At 41.6% G+C, this 17,215-nt stretch overlaps 1 long non-coding RNA gene across 1 annotated transcript in view; it reads left to right on the forward strand.

Moving 5' to 3' along the window:
- The window catches only part of LOC135240863 (uncharacterized), a 41,729-nt gene that overhangs the window by 15,007 nt on the left and 9,507 nt on the right, over positions 1-17,215 (forward strand). The window lies entirely within an intron of this gene.

The raw sequence follows: 17,215 nt of genomic DNA on the forward strand, positions 1-17,215 counted from the left end.
CTGATGCTAATGTTAAACTTGTTTTTCTCACTCAGTAGCCCATGAAGAAAAAAAAATAAATTATTCAAAAAATAAAAACGGCTGTCTTGTGATATGCCTGATTATAAACTGAGTTATTGTTTACAGAATTGTAATTTATATATTCGGGAATTGAATTTATATATTCAGAATTGAATTATATATTCGGGAATTGAATTTATATATTCGGGAATTTAATTTATATATTCGGGAATTGTATTTATATATTCAGAATTGAATTTATATATTCAGAAATTGTATTTATATATTCAGAATTGAATTTATATATTCGGAATTGAATTTATATATTGAGGAATTGTACTTATATATTCAGAATTGAATTTATATATTCAGAATTGAATTTATATATTCGGGAATTGTACTTATATATTCAGAATTGAATTTATATATTCGGGAATCGAATTTATATATTCGGGGATCGAATTTATATATTCGGGAATTGAATTTATATATTCGGGAATTGTACTTATATATTCAGAATTGAATTTATATATTTGGGAATTGAATTTATATATTCAGGAATTGTATTTATATGTTCAGAATTGTACTTATATATTCAGAAATTGTATTTATATATTCGGGAATTGTATTTATATATTCGGGAATTGAATTTATATATTCGGGAATTGAATTTATATATTCGGGAATTGTATTTATATATTCGGGAATTGAATTTATATATTCGGGAATTGAATTTATATATTCAGGAATTGTACTTATATATTCAGAATTGAATTTATATATTCGGGAAAGATGGCTAGCGGCAGTGCGCCTGCCATGACAGTTCCACCAAACATAGGCTCTCTATTATTTTTTGTTTCTCTTTGAGAAACGAAAAATAATAATTCATGTGTGTGAATACTTTGCCCTTGGTTATATAATCAAGACAACATTGTCAAAAACACGTTTGGAAACACTGTCATTGCTCATTTTAAACTGAAAGAGGAAACGCATCTAGCTAGCTAACTTAGCCAAGCACCTCAAACACCGACATCGCGAGTTATTCAGAGTTTAAGCAGCTCATCTGTACTCTTTGCGCGCTTTGGAGAAGTGCCTCAGGTTGTAAACAGGAGCAGGGAAACGTTCGCCTGGTTGAGAGCCTCGGCGAAATAGCATGCAGACCTCTTCCTCCGTAGTTTGGTGTGCGCTGGAACTTGGAATGTCATAAAATCAGTTAGCGAGCTATATGTTATGATTAGCAAATTACATTTTAGACAGCTAGCTTGTTAGCAAGCACATATTTGGATATTCAATGTTGAAACTGCAGATGCACGTTTATTTTAGTTGTTAATTGTAATTACAAAATGTATTGACGGACATTGCGACAAGCCTACTTAAGATATATCAGCTGATTTAAAAATGTGTGGGTAGTTTTTATCAGCGATGAAAGAAAACAGCTCGGTAGTGAACTGAACACCATTACACAGGCGATCTGACAAGCAATATAAATCTTTATTAGAACAAGTACAGCACAAACAGCATGTCACAAAATAGTAACGGTAGTACAAAACTTAGTTCAGAGATATTTCACTTCGGTATAATAACATAAGTAATTTTGTGGAGCCTAACACATTGTACTTACATAGCATTTGCCTCCCCTGCTGACCGTCAACATTAACAGAATCGCTTTTCCTCACAGTTGTCAGGCTCCCTATTCATTCATTTTCGGGACAACCGAGAGGAACAGAGACGCTGTTAACGGACAGCAGATGTTGCTTCACGCTACGAAAACACAATGGAGCCGCCTCAAGAAAAGAATTTATGTTATGTCGAAGTGCAACATCTCTTTAATCGGCTAACTTGATGTGGTTAGCAAGCTAGCTATTTAGCTTTCTTGTGAACCAGAGCTAACGTTATACTTACCTTCATAACCGAATATAAACTTCTCAAAAAAGAATTTATAGCCCTTGTCCAGTTTAGACCGCTTAACGTTCACTGGCAATGCTTCGACAATGCGGATAACATCGGACAGTGAACTTTGGCAGAGCTATCAGGGACTGTGAGAACACACGTCGCTGTTTAGGCTCAATTTTTCGCTGTCAGAAATGGACTTGCGTCCGTAGCAACGGTAACCGGAAACAAAGTATCCCTACATCCGGTTTTGGTCGCCATCTTGTGAAATAGGCCTATTGTTTGACATCCCTAGTGCACATAATGTAAAGGCTGCATTTTCAGTGAGACACACTGGTACAAATATGTACCTGAGGGAGAAAATGAGAAAAAGGGCTGTGCCATCAATATGGCGATTATATGACATGCTGTGAGCAGAGGTAGTAGGGCTGAGTAATTTATTGTAAAGGGAGAAGAGGAGAGGACCAAGCACCGAGTCCTGTGGGACACCCGTCAAGAGGGGGTGGGGGAAGGAGACATATTTCCGCTGGGTAAGTTTAGTCAGAAAAATATGAGGCAAACCATGTGAGGGAGGAGGTTCAAGTAGCCATCTCTGCAAGAGATGAGAGGAGGATCTGGCAACTGACGGTGTCGAACAAAACAGACAAAGTCGAAAAGGATAAAGATGGAGACAAGTGACTTATCGCACACTGAGTGAAGAGCCTCTATGACTGCAAGTGCAGTCTCAGGGGAGTGGCTAGACTTGAAAACCAATTAGCGGGGATTGATGAGGTACTCTGCAGGACATTAAGCTGGAAATAGGGGTCTACTGATGTGTGAGCATTAATAAATAATCCAAGTTCCACTCAAAATCTGGTCAGCCCGAATCCACAATAAAAATGCACTGTGAATGAGATGTAGGCCGAGGCTCACAAAGCCCCTGATTTGAAGCTTTGCATTCAGATCTGCCCTTCCTTGTAGGGTTCTAACTGGTGTCGGTGTACTCTAGCTCAAGGCTCCACTGAATACAATAAAGATTATGTTCTCTAGCTGAAAGGTGGCATGATCACCCGTGCTCACCCAGAGATGTCCCATTTAACACTCTGATGACTGGGAACTGGAGTCACTTGGGAGATGGAGGATGGGCTTCAAGCACCAGGGCTTCAGTTCCTTGGTTCATTGTGTGAGTTCTGAGACTGTGCGGCTCCCTTTGGTCATGTGTGACATGTAAAGAACATAGTGCAGACTGTACAACTCCGATTCTTCTGGAGGAAAGTGTGATGTTAACATATGGGTGCAGTGCATTCAGTATACTGTATATATATATATATATATATATATATATATAAATAAATATATTTATTTAATTTTCCAATTTCCAATTAAATTGTTTTGGAGTGACAGTCGTATTCATTTTCAAGAGTGAATATCACTGTGTATTGTACACATTACATATCAGAGCAAAGTGAATGAGCTCACTGTATATGTACGGTAGCAGGAGTCGCTCTCCTAGTCAGATCTCACAATATGTACTGTAAATATCATCTGTTACCATAACAATGTTTACTACAGCGCAATATGGGGACTGTCATGGCATGTTTAAGAAGTGTTCTTATTTCATTTGATAATTCAAATAAAAGTTTATCCGACCTCTCGTGACAAACCATGATGTTTGTTTTTCATAATTATGAGCTAATTTTCACTGACATACTGTGTTGTGTAGACCGCAGCATTTTGGTAGCGTGCAGTGCCTTGTGTCACATTATTAGTTGTCCGGTGAAGTTCTGGTACATGCTACTCAGACTAACCTCATCCGCACTAAAATCCGGTAGTCAGAGTTTTTTGGGTAGTGACTTTGGCTGTAGAATGCAGTTGTGACTCATAACAGGATTACGCACTCCGATGAGGAGTGACAGCCGTATTTCGCTGCAGTGTAAACATAGCCAGAGCTGCGTCGTCATGGGGCCCCTTTCTACCTTTTTCATATCAAGGGGACATTGCCAACACATGGTGCTAAAGAAATTGTTGATGACACACCTACACAAGCAGGTGCTCTTAAAACATTATCACACTTAATGCATCTGACTGGGAAAAAACAGCTCAATATAATTACCGCTTAAACTGAGATGGGGTTAGAGGTGTGTTCCTTTTATGGTTCCTCCTCTTTACAAATGATAATAATAAAAAGAATACAACAACAACAATAATAGTAGCTCGAGCATCATTATTTCCCAGATCAAAAGCCACCAGTTACTTTTCTGTTCTTTTGAACTTTCCATGAACAGTAGACCAAATGCTTGGACTTTTCCAAGGAACCTTTTTCAAGTCAACTAAGAACTAAACCGTTTGTGAAAGGTTTCAATTCTGTGACACTCAAATATACTCTTATTCTGGTAAAGCATTGTCCTGCTATCAAAAATATTTTTAACAATTGCATAATTGTTACTCTGTAGTGTTTGTGTATGCCCATTGATATGGTTTGTACATTAATGCTTCTGTGTACATTTGTACTTGGTAGTATGTCTGATGGCTCCATTAGGTTTGCAAACAGGCTTCTTAAAAACACACACACACAGTGTGGAATGGGTTTGTGCTTCCCACTACCCTCAATTAAGTTCCAGTATATTATTTAATAATCATTTAGTTGAACAGACTTCAATTAATTAAAAAGCATATTACTATTTATGGCATTGTACTTCTCTCAATACTGCTCAGTGGGCAATAGAAATGCTAAGAAAGCAAAGACTAGTGCTGCATGTTGATGGATATTAAACTTCTATGGCAGCACACTTTTAAAAGTGATTGCTGACTCAGATCTGAGCTAATTCTCAGCTGGGAAGAGGTGAAGGATACAAATTATGCATTGCAACACTAGTCCTGTTTTAAGAATGAAAATCTGGACCTGCCTGGTCTTCTTTCTTCTAAAGGATTAATCATTTAGTATCTGGGGGTGATGAATATGATCACTACCATCTTATGGCTAACAGTTACTTCCTGTTTGGTTGCCAAATACACAGATGTTCTCTCACTTTCTACTACGTTTATTTTGAGAAAAGCATTAGGGCTCCTGACAGTTTATTTCTGGAATATATAGTACATTATAATTCTTAGCCACAAGCACTCCAGATGTAGGTTAATTGTAATCATCCGAAACCTGAAGAACAGAGCCTATTTTTGGTGCACATTGTTCAGTAATTGCATTGGATTATGGGAAGCCAGCACAAAATAAACAGTGTGGAAATACTTCTGCATACAAAAAGAAAAACACTAATCTTATAAGGCATTATAAAGACATTTAATCACTTTGGATCAGAGGAATTATTCACACAAAATGCGTTGGCCTGTTGTCTAACGGTAATGAAGATCTTGGCTCCATGTGTTCTCTCTCCTCTCACATTGTCTTTTTCAGCTTGCATCTACATAAAGCTATTTTAATTGCATAACTGAACATGCTCTTATTGTGGCAGTAACACATTTCATTTATAATTAATACAAGTACTTCATTAAAAAGGCACATACAGGAATTAAGCTACCATATGTTATTCTTCAAATGACTGCTTATGCTCACAAGCCTTTGTTTTGATGTGCTTAATGGGTACCATGTAATCAGATTTGAAATTAGCTGGCCTCATTTTATGCCTTTGAAGCCTAATGGCACAATTTGCATCAAAAATTATCTTCGTCAAATAACTCTTGAACTACATTTCCAAAAGTATGTGGACACCTGAACATCACACCCATATGTACCTGTTGAACATCTCATTTCAAAACCATGAGCGTTGATATGGAGTTGGACCCCCATTTGCTGCTGTTACAGCCTCCACTGTTCTGAAAAGGCTTTCCAGTAGATTTTGGAACATGGCTGCAGGGATTTGTGTCCATTCAGTCATGAGAGGCTTGGGCACTGATGTTGGGTGTAAGGCCTGGCTTGCAGTTGGCATTTCATGGGGTAGAGGTCAGGGCTCTGTGCAGGCCAGTGAAGTTCTTTCCCACCAAACTCAGCAAACCATTTCCTTATGGACCTTGCTTTGTGCACAGGGGCATTGTCATGCTGAAATAGGAAAGGGCCTGCCACAAAGTTGGAAGTGCACAAATCTCTAGAATGTCATAGTATGCTGTAGCATTAAGATTCCCCTTCCCTGAAACTAAGAGGCCTAGCACAAACATCCCCAGACCATTATTTCTCCTCTACCAAACTTTAGAGTTGGCACTATTCGGGCCAGTACAGTTGGCACTATTCAGTCTGCCAAACCCAGATTCATCCGTCAGACTTCCAGATAGTGAAACATGATTCGTCACACCAGAGAATGCGTTTTCACTGCTCCAGAGTCCAATGGCAGTGTGCTTTACACCACTCCAGCGACACTTGGTATTGCAAATGGCGATCGTAGGCTTGTGCACAGCTGCTCGGCCATGGAAACCTATTTCATGAAGCTCTTAACGAATGGTTCTTGTGGTGACGTTGTTTCCAGAGGTATTTCGAAACTCTGTAGTGAGTGTTGCAACCGAGGACAGATGGTTTTTATGTGTTACACACTTCATCACTTGGCAGTCTGTGTGTTCTGTGTGCTTGTGTGACCTACTGCTTTGTGGCTGAGCTGTTGTCACTCCTATATATTTCCACTAGCAGGGCAGAAATTTGACAAACTGACTCGTTGGAAAGGTGGCATCCATGACAGTGCCATGTTGAAAGTCGTTGAGCTCTTCAGTACGACCCATTCTATTGCCAATGTTTGTCAATGGAGATTGCATGGCTGTATGCTTGATTTTATGCACCTGTTAGCAATGGGTGTGACTGAAATCAAGCACGCAGCCATGCAATCTCCATTGACAAACATTGGCACCACATGTAGTGCTACACTGCTGAAAACACACAGAGCATCAAGACGCTGCCCTGTAGTTCTAATACGTCAAAAAGTTATGTATGTCTCTCTGGATAAGAGCATCTGCTAATGTAATGTAATGGTTTTAAACATATTACAAACTACAACATATAGTACAACCATATTAAATATATTAAATAATTCTGTTCTGAATATTGGTGGAAATAAATCATGCTACTATCGAGAATCATGAAGATGCACAACTCTGTATAATGTTAATCTCAGATGCTGTCACTGTTTAATTTTAAGGATCGCTGTTTCCTTGCCGCGCATTAATAATCAAAGACAGTGGTTCGTGGGTATGCCATTTCTTTGCTGCAGAGTGATGCAGACAGTTTTGTGGTTGCTAGGATATGGAGGATACGGTGGGAGGAGGATGCTGCATATTGCCTCTCATACCATTAACCTAACCGTATGACATGTCATGAGAGAAAGCTTGTAGATTTGTTATAACATTTGGGGGTTAACAGTGCGAGACTGGTTATAGGCAGCAGTGGGATGCTGGGATATTTTGTACAACCCATGGTGAATGGGAGCATGTAGCATGTAACAGACATATTATGCATACAAGAGGGTGAGGATGACTTAATTTACCAGTTCTCCAGGTTGTTATCTAGGCCTTTAATCTGTGTGTGTGTGTGTGTGTGTGTGTGTGTGTGAGAGAGAGAGAGAGAGAGAGAGAGGGTGGAGGGGTGTTGTCCTGGATTTTGTATCAAGGGCAGAGAGAGGGACAGAGGAGAGGGCAGAGAGAAGGAGAGAGAGAGAGGAGAAGGGAAAGAGAGAGAGACACAGAAAGACAGATGGAGAAAGAGAGGAGCAAGAGAGCCAAAGAGAGGAGGGGGGAGAAGGGGAGAGGGAGAGACAGACATCCGTCTGTAAGTACAGGCTCCCACACAGAAGCGCATTTATCCAGGTCCTCGGTCTCCCAGGATGCCAGTAAGCAAATAGACAAACAGGCAAAACCCTAAAGGGCCAGAGCAGCAGGCATCTGCAAACTCAGCTCCTGCATATTAAACAGAATGCGCTGTATAAACACACATACTGTGCTCTGATAGAGAAACCAGATAAATGCATTTGGTTACATTTGCACAGGGAAATACAAGCAAATTCACACAGTGAAGTACTGCAGATTGAACTGTAAACATCGATCATACATTACTACATGTAGCTCATTTTTGCTGTGTCATTTTAAACAGCTGCCTTGTCATCTGGCAGATTGGTTTAGATAGCCATCCTCCTCATCAGGCCACACTGAGCTAGCGGCTGTGGGTAAAAGACTGTTATTCATGAGTCATACAGGAACACTGGCTAGAGAGCTCAGTCAGCTCATCACAGTCCTCAGAATAGACCCGCCCTGTTTCCACTGGGTTCAGGGGAGTCTCTCCCTGTATGGTCTCACACCCATCCTGTACCAATCAGAGTGTTCGTGAGTATAAATTAATATAAATAAATAAACACACAGGTCACTATTGAATGATCCCTGCTTTCGGTCTGTGTGATGTTTAGCGTCTGAGGGACATGGTTTCTGAGATTTCCGCGTTTTGTACGGCAGAAGGGCTTCAGGGATTAGTCGACCTCCTGACATTCAGGCCGGCTTAGTTCTTCTCCCAGAGGAACTAAAAAGCTGTTTGAGAAGTAAAATGAAAGGAAGATGAAGCACATTCCCACCGGACTCATTTCCCTGCTTTTTGCAGCTGGCAATGGGCAGATTAAAAATGAATCAGTACCATGGCAAACGACAGACCTGTGATGCTGGGGAGCTGAGGCCTGTGGAGATCAGAGGGTTACTCCGCCCCTTCCTGCTGGAAGCTTCCTGTTTCCTGCATCCTCCACTGGATTGCCATCGCCTGTCATCCACTTACACACAACCAAACAAGACACAGACAATACACAACACTCACTCCAAAAGAAAACAAAAGTAAGACAGTAAAAAGAATCCTGAATGTGACTTGTAGCCGGCCACTAGCAATAAACCAAACGCAAATAACCTGCTGAGCAAGGAAACCCCACCCCTTCCCTATGGGCATCTCTCCCCATTGATCTTGCCTTGCTGCATTTATACCAGTTTCTGCAATGAACACCTGGAAGTCTACCAATTATCCTATTCCACAATTAACATTCCACACTCAGACCCCCAGTCCCCTTGTTGCCCCGGCAGTTCCAGCCCAATAAAGCAGGGGATATCCTATAACTCCTGACATTGTTACAGAAGCTTTTCATAGAGAAGCACTCTGAAGCAAGTATGGTATTTGCTTCTGTTCCAGGGTGACGATGTCCCACCAGGACAGGTTCTTTTTAGAGTTCAGTCCCTGGGTGCAATCTGTCTCTCTCACAGTGCTCACACTTTCTCAGTTTGGCTGCTCTTATTTCTTAGACAAGCTTGACCTATTGGCACTTCGCTGGCCATTGGGACTTAGGCGAGCATGGGCGTCTAAAAGGGAAAATTCATCGTGCACTCAGACGAGCAAAGGCCCTTAAGTTCTGCCTCTGGAGTCAAATGTTTTACTGAGGTCCCCGTTAAATGAGACACAACCCCTGGGCTTCCCCAATGCATTCTGGGATGGCAAAGAATATGGACTGAGAAAGAACTCAGCCCTTGGGGGTCTACTACACAACTTTAAGGGGTTAGCAAGCTAACTTAAGCTGTAGCCCCGAGTTTTCCATATCATAAAAATGACTTACTTTTAATTTGGGGTCTATCGTCATGGTAACATGCTGCACAGCTAACCTGGTCTGGGGCAGGTTATATTCAGGTTAATGGACCTGAAACATGCTGCTTAAAGGGCATCTTTATAAATTTTGTGTTCAATATGTAGACATTACAGCACTTTTTATACACAGTCCCCCATTTCCGGGCACCATAACATTTAGAACATATTAATGTTATGTAAATGAAAGTGGTCATGTTTAGTACTTTGTCACATATCCTTTGCATGCAATGACTGCTTAAAGTCTGTGACCCATAGACATCACCAGGTGCTGAGTAACTTCTCTGGTGATGCTCTGCCAGGCCTGTACTACAGCCATCTTCAGCTCTTGCTCAATTAAAGTTCTATTAAATTCAGATCGGGTGACTGATGTAGTCAGTCGAGAATATTCCTGTTTTTGGCTTTTAAAAACTCCTTTGTTGCTTTTGCAGTATGTTTTGGATCATTGTCTTGCTGTAGGATGAAGCGCCTTCCAGTGAGTTTGGAGTTGATGAGTTTGGAAAACCTGAGCAGATAAGATACATCGATACACTTCAGAATTCATTGTTCTGCTGCTATCAGCAGTTATATCATCAATAAAGACAAGTGAGCCAGTACCTGTGGCAGCCATACATGGCCAAACCGTAACACCCCACCACCGTGTTTCATGGATGATGTGGTATGCTTACGATCTTGGGCAGTTACTTTTGACCTCCACACTTTGCTCTTGCCATCACTCTTATACAAGTGAATCTTGGTCTCATCTGTCCACAAGACCTTCTTTCCTGAACTCTGCAGGCTCTTTTAAATCCTTCTTAGAAAACTGTAATTTGGCCATCTTTGTCTCAAACATTACGGAAAGCACTGTAAAAAAGCACCACCCTTTGACTAATCAACTTCTTGGAAAAAGATGTCTCCATTCCTGGAGGATCCCATCAGAGCTCTTTGCAGGGCAAATACTATTTAGAGATTGAATAAATCTGCTGGCTTTCTCCAAGGATACAAAAGGTATAGATTCTCAATAATGGGATCACAGTAGGCCTTCATATATGATGCAAGCTTCTTGAGTCTTACATGTCCATATCCACTAATCCCTTAATTATAGGACAGTGATATGTCCGAGTCCCATTCTGTAATTCTTGAATTAATGAATATACTTTGGTGTGATTGCTTCAATACACTGGTTTGGTGAGATCCATGCTGTACACCTATTGGCTGATTGTTGCAGACTCCGCCCCTTTTATGGGAATGTGCACAGAGCTTTAGTTAGCTTATTACCGCAGCTGTAACCTGCTCAACCAATTTTATTTGCTGTGATCCCTTATTACATTTCTGTTACTTGTTACATTCTTTTCTTACAGTGGTTTATATGACAGTGTTATTAACAAGTAAATTAAGAGTTCACGTATCTGTCATTTCCTGTCTGGGCAGGCCTACAGGCTGGGCTGAGTTATAGGCTGAGTTGACAGAGCAGCCTTATTTGAGCAGGAGGGTGTAGTGCTCAAAAACACAGTGACTGTGTATTTGTGGCCTATCTGAACATCATGAGAGCCATTATACTCCACATGTCCCTGGGATCATGAGAACGTTCAGGGTAATTAGAGAGAAAATAAAATTTTATCGGATGTTTTTGAACAGGGAGGCCGATGAAGTTTCTGGTGCTGTGTGAGCAGCATATTGGGACCGCCAGCTGGTTTCAGACTCAGGGAGTGTGCTTGGGGGTGGGGTTAAGAAGCCTGGGGGTCAGATTTTGGCGGGTTGTGCACAGGAGACACAATGGCCCCAGCCTAGCCGAACCCTGTTATGTCCCATCAGTTAGCACAGAACGTCTGAGCTGAAAATTATATCCTGGTCCAGGCTGGGCGATCCAAGCATAGTAGCTGTCTGTTGCTAGGTTTTCATTTACTCTGTCTCTCTGCTTCATTTGATAGCGGTACTCGGAAGTGTGAGAAGTGTGTGGCATGCTCCATAAGCAACCAATTGTGTACACACAGCACTTTTCTCCTACCCATCCAATCACAGGCACACATTACCATCGGAGTGCCTTTCTAAACCAAGCTGCTGCTTGCCTGCTCTGCATGCCTCACTGCTCACAATTGCGCTCACTCTCCACCACCCCAGCACCACCTGTTGTTTGGATCTGCTTCTAGATAATGGGGGGTTTACTGGTATTCCTCCTGTTTAGTAGGGGAGATGCATAGTACTCCCTTTTAGATAGGGTAGTGCATGCCAGTGTGTGCACTAATACCTGAAGCAGATCCATTCACCGCCAAACCGAAAATATGTATTTACATATCCATGTAAATATTTTAATATGTGAGTTGTCCTGATTGAAATCCAAAATGTCCACACACTTTTCCTTGCAACTGTATACAATAGGTGCTTTTTCTTCTGCCTTCGACTTGTGAGTTCCTGTGTACACAAATTTTAATACATTTGGCAGGATTGTCACCCCCGACAGCACAAATGGAATATAGGAGAGCCATTACAGAATGCCAATATATTGAATGGATATTGCTATGAAAATGCCAAAGTAAAAATGTACCAAATGTGGCATTTTTATTATGAAAAAATTAAGGATTGAGACTTTGAGGTGAGTCATAAATCTGACATGGTTCCTGAGATCGCCTCGGGTACAAGGGCTGCTAGCATCCAGGGGTTGGAGGAGGTATGCTGGCTTGGAGGGCCACAGAAGTGGTCTCGTAGCCAGCGGATAATTAACAGGCTGGCCGGTGTTCTCCAGTCACTCAGGAAACCTCCCGTAAACAGGCCCACCCAGGCTGGTCTGTCGGTTAAACTCTGATCTGCGTGAAGCACTAGCGTTTAGCGCTAACGAGTCCTCCCAGGATGCCGGCCCCAGAGGCCGCTCGCCGCACGACCTCCCTCAATCCGGCTTGAGTGGTACATCACAGACACCCATTCACCTCTGTGCTCTCTCAAACAATCCATTTGCCAGAGCTTTCCATAATAAGAGTCTCCCTGCAGTGCTAACGGCTTCCCTGGGATTTCAGTGTGCTTAGTAACACAGGGAATGGTACCGGCGAGGGTGCTGCAGTGGACTACATTTGCGTTTCATCCAAAGGCCACAGTAGCACTGATGATATCATTACATTATCATATCGTCATTGTCTCAACATTATGATAATATTATTCTCATCCCTATGTCACTTTTATGGCATGACTTTATGACCTTTTTAAGGGTTCCCTTGTGGCATCAAACACTTTACACACAGACCTGTTTGCACAAGTTCTCAGGACTTGTGTTCCCTAAAGGTCATATTATATCATGTCCTGACAGTGTCTCTGTGTTTGTGCTAATAACCAGAACACTTACAGTGTGAATGTTTAAAATTTAGAGCCAGCTCTGTCCTCAGCCTCCTTCTGTGGACTTTTCAAGTCATTTTTATGCTCTGAGTTAAAAGCAATCTTTTCTTTTCAGTGGCTGAGTGTGAAACACAGCTTATGTAAGAACCGTAAATGGGTCTGGACTTCATATACCACTACTTGCTGTGTGTGAACCACCAGTAAAGCAGACAGTCATCACATATATCTCAGTGCTTTATGTGATAACACCCACCCCCCAATGAAGTAAACCATCGGCGTTACGCAACCTCAGCATGAATAACAAACTTGTGACTTTAATTTACTTAACTTATTTACCTAGAACATTGCAGTCAGGCATTGCTGATTCAGTTCTCTCAGAGCCTTCAGTGTAATTCCACACAAAACACGCAGTGGATTTGGTTTTTGTAAACTGGAATATTGCAGAAATGAAAGAATATGGTCAAGGCAACCACAGCATAGCAGGATTCCACTGGAGATCACTCTATGGGGTGTTACAAAGGCATGCTGGGAGTTCAGAGGTCACACGAGTGAGAATTTCCAGACATACTGAACACTCTCTTGACTTAAATGGATACGATACAAAATCGTCAAATAAGCCGCAATGTTCTTCACAATGTATTCCATTTATAACACTTGACAATTATATAACATCCAACTCAATCATATCAAAAGGATTACAGCTCGATATGTTTTTTTTTTTGTTGGCCATTTTATCTTGTTTTACAATGCTATCAATCAATCATAAACATTTACAATGAGGCAACTTCTATCCTTTACTTCAAGTCAAAGTTTATGACAAATGCTTACTGGATCTGGGCCTGTTTATTAAAGACTCTCAACCCCTGGTGTGGGTGACAGAAGCCTGCTGCCAGCTCCAGCCCTTTCTCTCCTTCAGTCAGTTCAGTTATTAATTCAAGTGAGGCTAACAACAAGCCCCAGTGCACCAGTGCCCTATTATCATGACAACATCAGTGAAAACACGCCTGGGCACAAGTGGAATTCCTAGTTTTGTGTCTCGCAAACAGAATATTTCTCGCCTGCGCCTGGTCTGGTGGTTTTGTGGTCTGCAGTAAACCAGTTTAGGGAGCTTGTAAAGATAAACATTCAGCACTGTGCAAGTTTGGTGCTCAATAATGCATTTTAAACAAACTGTCAGTTAGGCCAGGTTTAAACTCAAATGCTCCCACATTGTGTTATTTTGATGCTGTTACGAATGTGCCGCCCATATAAATGCATGAACACGTGAGCATCGCACGTGATGATGATGTTGGAATTGCACACAACTTAAACATTAATAGAGAGTATGTATTTTCTGTTGTGGAATACATGCTCAGTTTCAGATGGGGGTGTTACAATCTGGCTCAGTGGTTGAAACAAGAAGTGAGACCAGGAAACAAAAGCTTAAAAAAAAAACTCAAGAACGTTAAATGAAAGAATTAACTAACCGTGAAAAAAAATACATAAAGCAAATTATGGTGTGTGCTACGCCAATGTAGGAGAGTGGGTACAGTTTAATGTACAAAGCAGAAGTGTTGTAACGTTATAATACTTTAAAGGCACTCATCAAAGCAGATTGTTGTACAAAAAATAAGCAAAGTCTATAATATTGTATTTTAAACCTTGAGTGAAAAATACTTGTCTTCATTTGTAGCACCAACCCACTGAGCAAGTGAACATTTTCTCTGTGAATCCAGCTGTTTTTTTTTTTTAAAAGGGGAAAACAAAGTGTATAATTACATACTTTATAATTATAACTGTGTACATTACGACAGGGCTATGAGATTGCTCTTAAGCTGAATAACGCTGCCATTAGGGGTTATGACAGCAGTTACGTCATGCTTATGATAGCACTGAGAGTCGGACCTGTATCTGCAAGCCAAGCCACAGTAGCTGTGGTTTTAGTTGGACTCAGAAAAAGAAAAAAATGGAGCACAGGCTGTTCTGTGAAGCTGACGCTTGTTTTTGGTTTCACTGTAAAATGGCTCATAAAAATCGCTATATAAAGAGGCAGGAATCAAGTAGAGGAAATGCAAAGCATGCTTTTTATGCTTTTTGTCTTTTCGCATGAATGATATTTGTTAGAAGTACGGCACATCTATAGTGTGTGTTGTTAAGAATGCCCTACTGAGTAGTCTTAACAGCACATACTGTCGCTCGAGTAAGGTGTTACTGTTTTTATGGCAATGCTCTTGCTCTTCCCTCCCTGGTTCTGATCCTTCTTTGTGAGACTCAGCCATTGCATTCCCTGTCTTTCAAAGCCTCAGTGCAGAAACTACAAGCAGCTCTGGCCTCTACTGCTCGGACAGCACCAGTGTCCCCTGGGGGTTCGAAGGGAGGGGGTTCAGCGACAGTGGCTAGTGCCAGCCTCCCTGGAGGGCAAACCTGCCACTTAAGCTCCCAAGTTTTTTGGGAACATTTGGGGCAGGACACACAGATTCCTAATGACCGCTGGAGAGCTCTTGAGAAAGGTACTGGAGCAAAGGAAATAACCAATCAAAAGGCATTTGGGGAAAATCACAGAGGGGACTGTGATTAATTTTTCGCTCCACCGGCTGGCTGGTTGGCTGGCAGGACATACTCCCTCAGGACTTCTCCTGCTACTGCTGAGATTCATATTTCAAGTATTATTTAGAGCAAAGATAGACGCACTAATTCAAAAAATGCAGAGCAGAATTCATTTTAAATATTTTGCAACGGTGACAATTTGCTGGTGAATAAATGTACAAAAATTTTAACTTCAGTTAATGAGTTATTCCTTTCCAGTAACCTGATCACAAAAGGATCAGTTGTAACATCTCTAACAAGCTTGACGAGCTGTCTCAGGGATCTAAAAACAAAGAGAGCAGGAGAGCTGGTCATATCTTTTCCGAATGCAATTATCAAACAAAAAGAAAATGGCGAAATAGGAAGCATTCCTCGAGAAAGGCCCTCAGGAGCTTTTGACTCTGCGGACTCTGTTGGCTAAGGAGGATCAGGTGAGTTTTGAGTGTGACAGGAGAGACTCTGCACTGCTGCTGTCTGAGATTGAGAGGGGTGCCAGGAGGAAGCATTCTCATTCTCAGGACCGGCTGAATCCTCTCTGTATGCTCAGCCTGGGGTCGTGGTATCATTCCAGAGAATGCTTCTATAATGTCTGCCATGTGTTTATCTTTTTCCCACAATTCAGATCTTTTTAAAACCGCCAAACCAGGGTACTTTTTCAGTTGTGTGAACAGACTCACTGTGTTTAGAAGGTGGCTAATAGGCAATCTTTTTCCTGAGCTGAGAAATACAAAACACACGATGGTGACTTACGAGTGTGAGCTGGACATTGTTTAGTTTGGAGTGTGCACCCCCCCTAAACCAAACGCCCTCTCCTATACCCCCACCCCCCCCACCTGCCACCTAGCAGAGTGGAACCCTCCAGGTGAAGCCACAACAGCACCGACTGTTTCACCCAGAATGATGCACTGGGGTATGGAGGCTTCCATCACAGAGAATGCAGGATAGATCCAAGTAAGGAGACTCTTTGCTCCAATTCGGCAGGGGTGAAGATTTCACCAGCACGACACATTCACAACAAAGCTTGAAAGGGCATTCCTATGGGGTCAAAGGGAATCCAAAAAAGCTCAGAGCTAGAGATCAGATTTTATGAAAAACGATGTTGAGAAGTGCTGTAATCAAGAAGTACCCATGGACAAACTGAGAACCATAATAGCAATTTCTGCAGTGCTAAACTTTGCACGTTACCTGTCGTTTGAATGAACCGCGTTAATTTCAACAGGAGGGATGCAGACCGAGTAGTCACTTGGTGAACTCTTTTATCCATATTTAAAGCTTGGCTGAAGAAGAAAGTATACGCACAAGCCTAGCGCTCATCTTCAGCCAGTCAGACCTGCTTTAAATACAGCCAATTAGATAATTAGAACTGACAAGGCACTTCGTATTATCCATGCCCTTTGATCCACACGATCCAAATTAAAACACAAATACTACACTCTAAGTGATTTCCTCCCCCGCACCGCCGTTGTATTGAAGGGTGTTAATGAGTTATTCCTCTCCACCAAACTCGCTGGGACACCTGGCCCATAAAGTGCCCCCCCACCCACCCCCCCGAAAGCTGCTTCAGTAAGCAGAATGCAACAGGGCCGATGGGCTGCACCAGGCCTTAAAATGAGCCGTAACCTGTCTATCCACATGTCTATAAAATAACTGCCACTCACCCGAGGAAGAGCCCTTTTCACATTGTCCATTCATCAACATCTCACCCCGACAGCCATCAAATTCTAAGTCTCCGTTTCTTTTTAAAGGGGTAAAAGCTTTTTCATGGTCATGCTTCTGGCTTTGAAAATGTGTCATATAAATATAAATCAGTGAATAAATAAAAATAAAGCAGCACAGTGAGAGCACTCAAACCCAAATTGATCTTTAACTTGTTGGCTTTCTGTTAAA

Source organism: Anguilla rostrata, chromosome 15 (genome assembly GCF_018555375.3).
Source record: "Anguilla rostrata isolate EN2019 chromosome 15, ASM1855537v3, whole genome shotgun sequence".
NCBI classification, from domain to species: domain Eukaryota; kingdom Metazoa; phylum Chordata; class Actinopteri; order Anguilliformes; family Anguillidae; genus Anguilla; species Anguilla rostrata.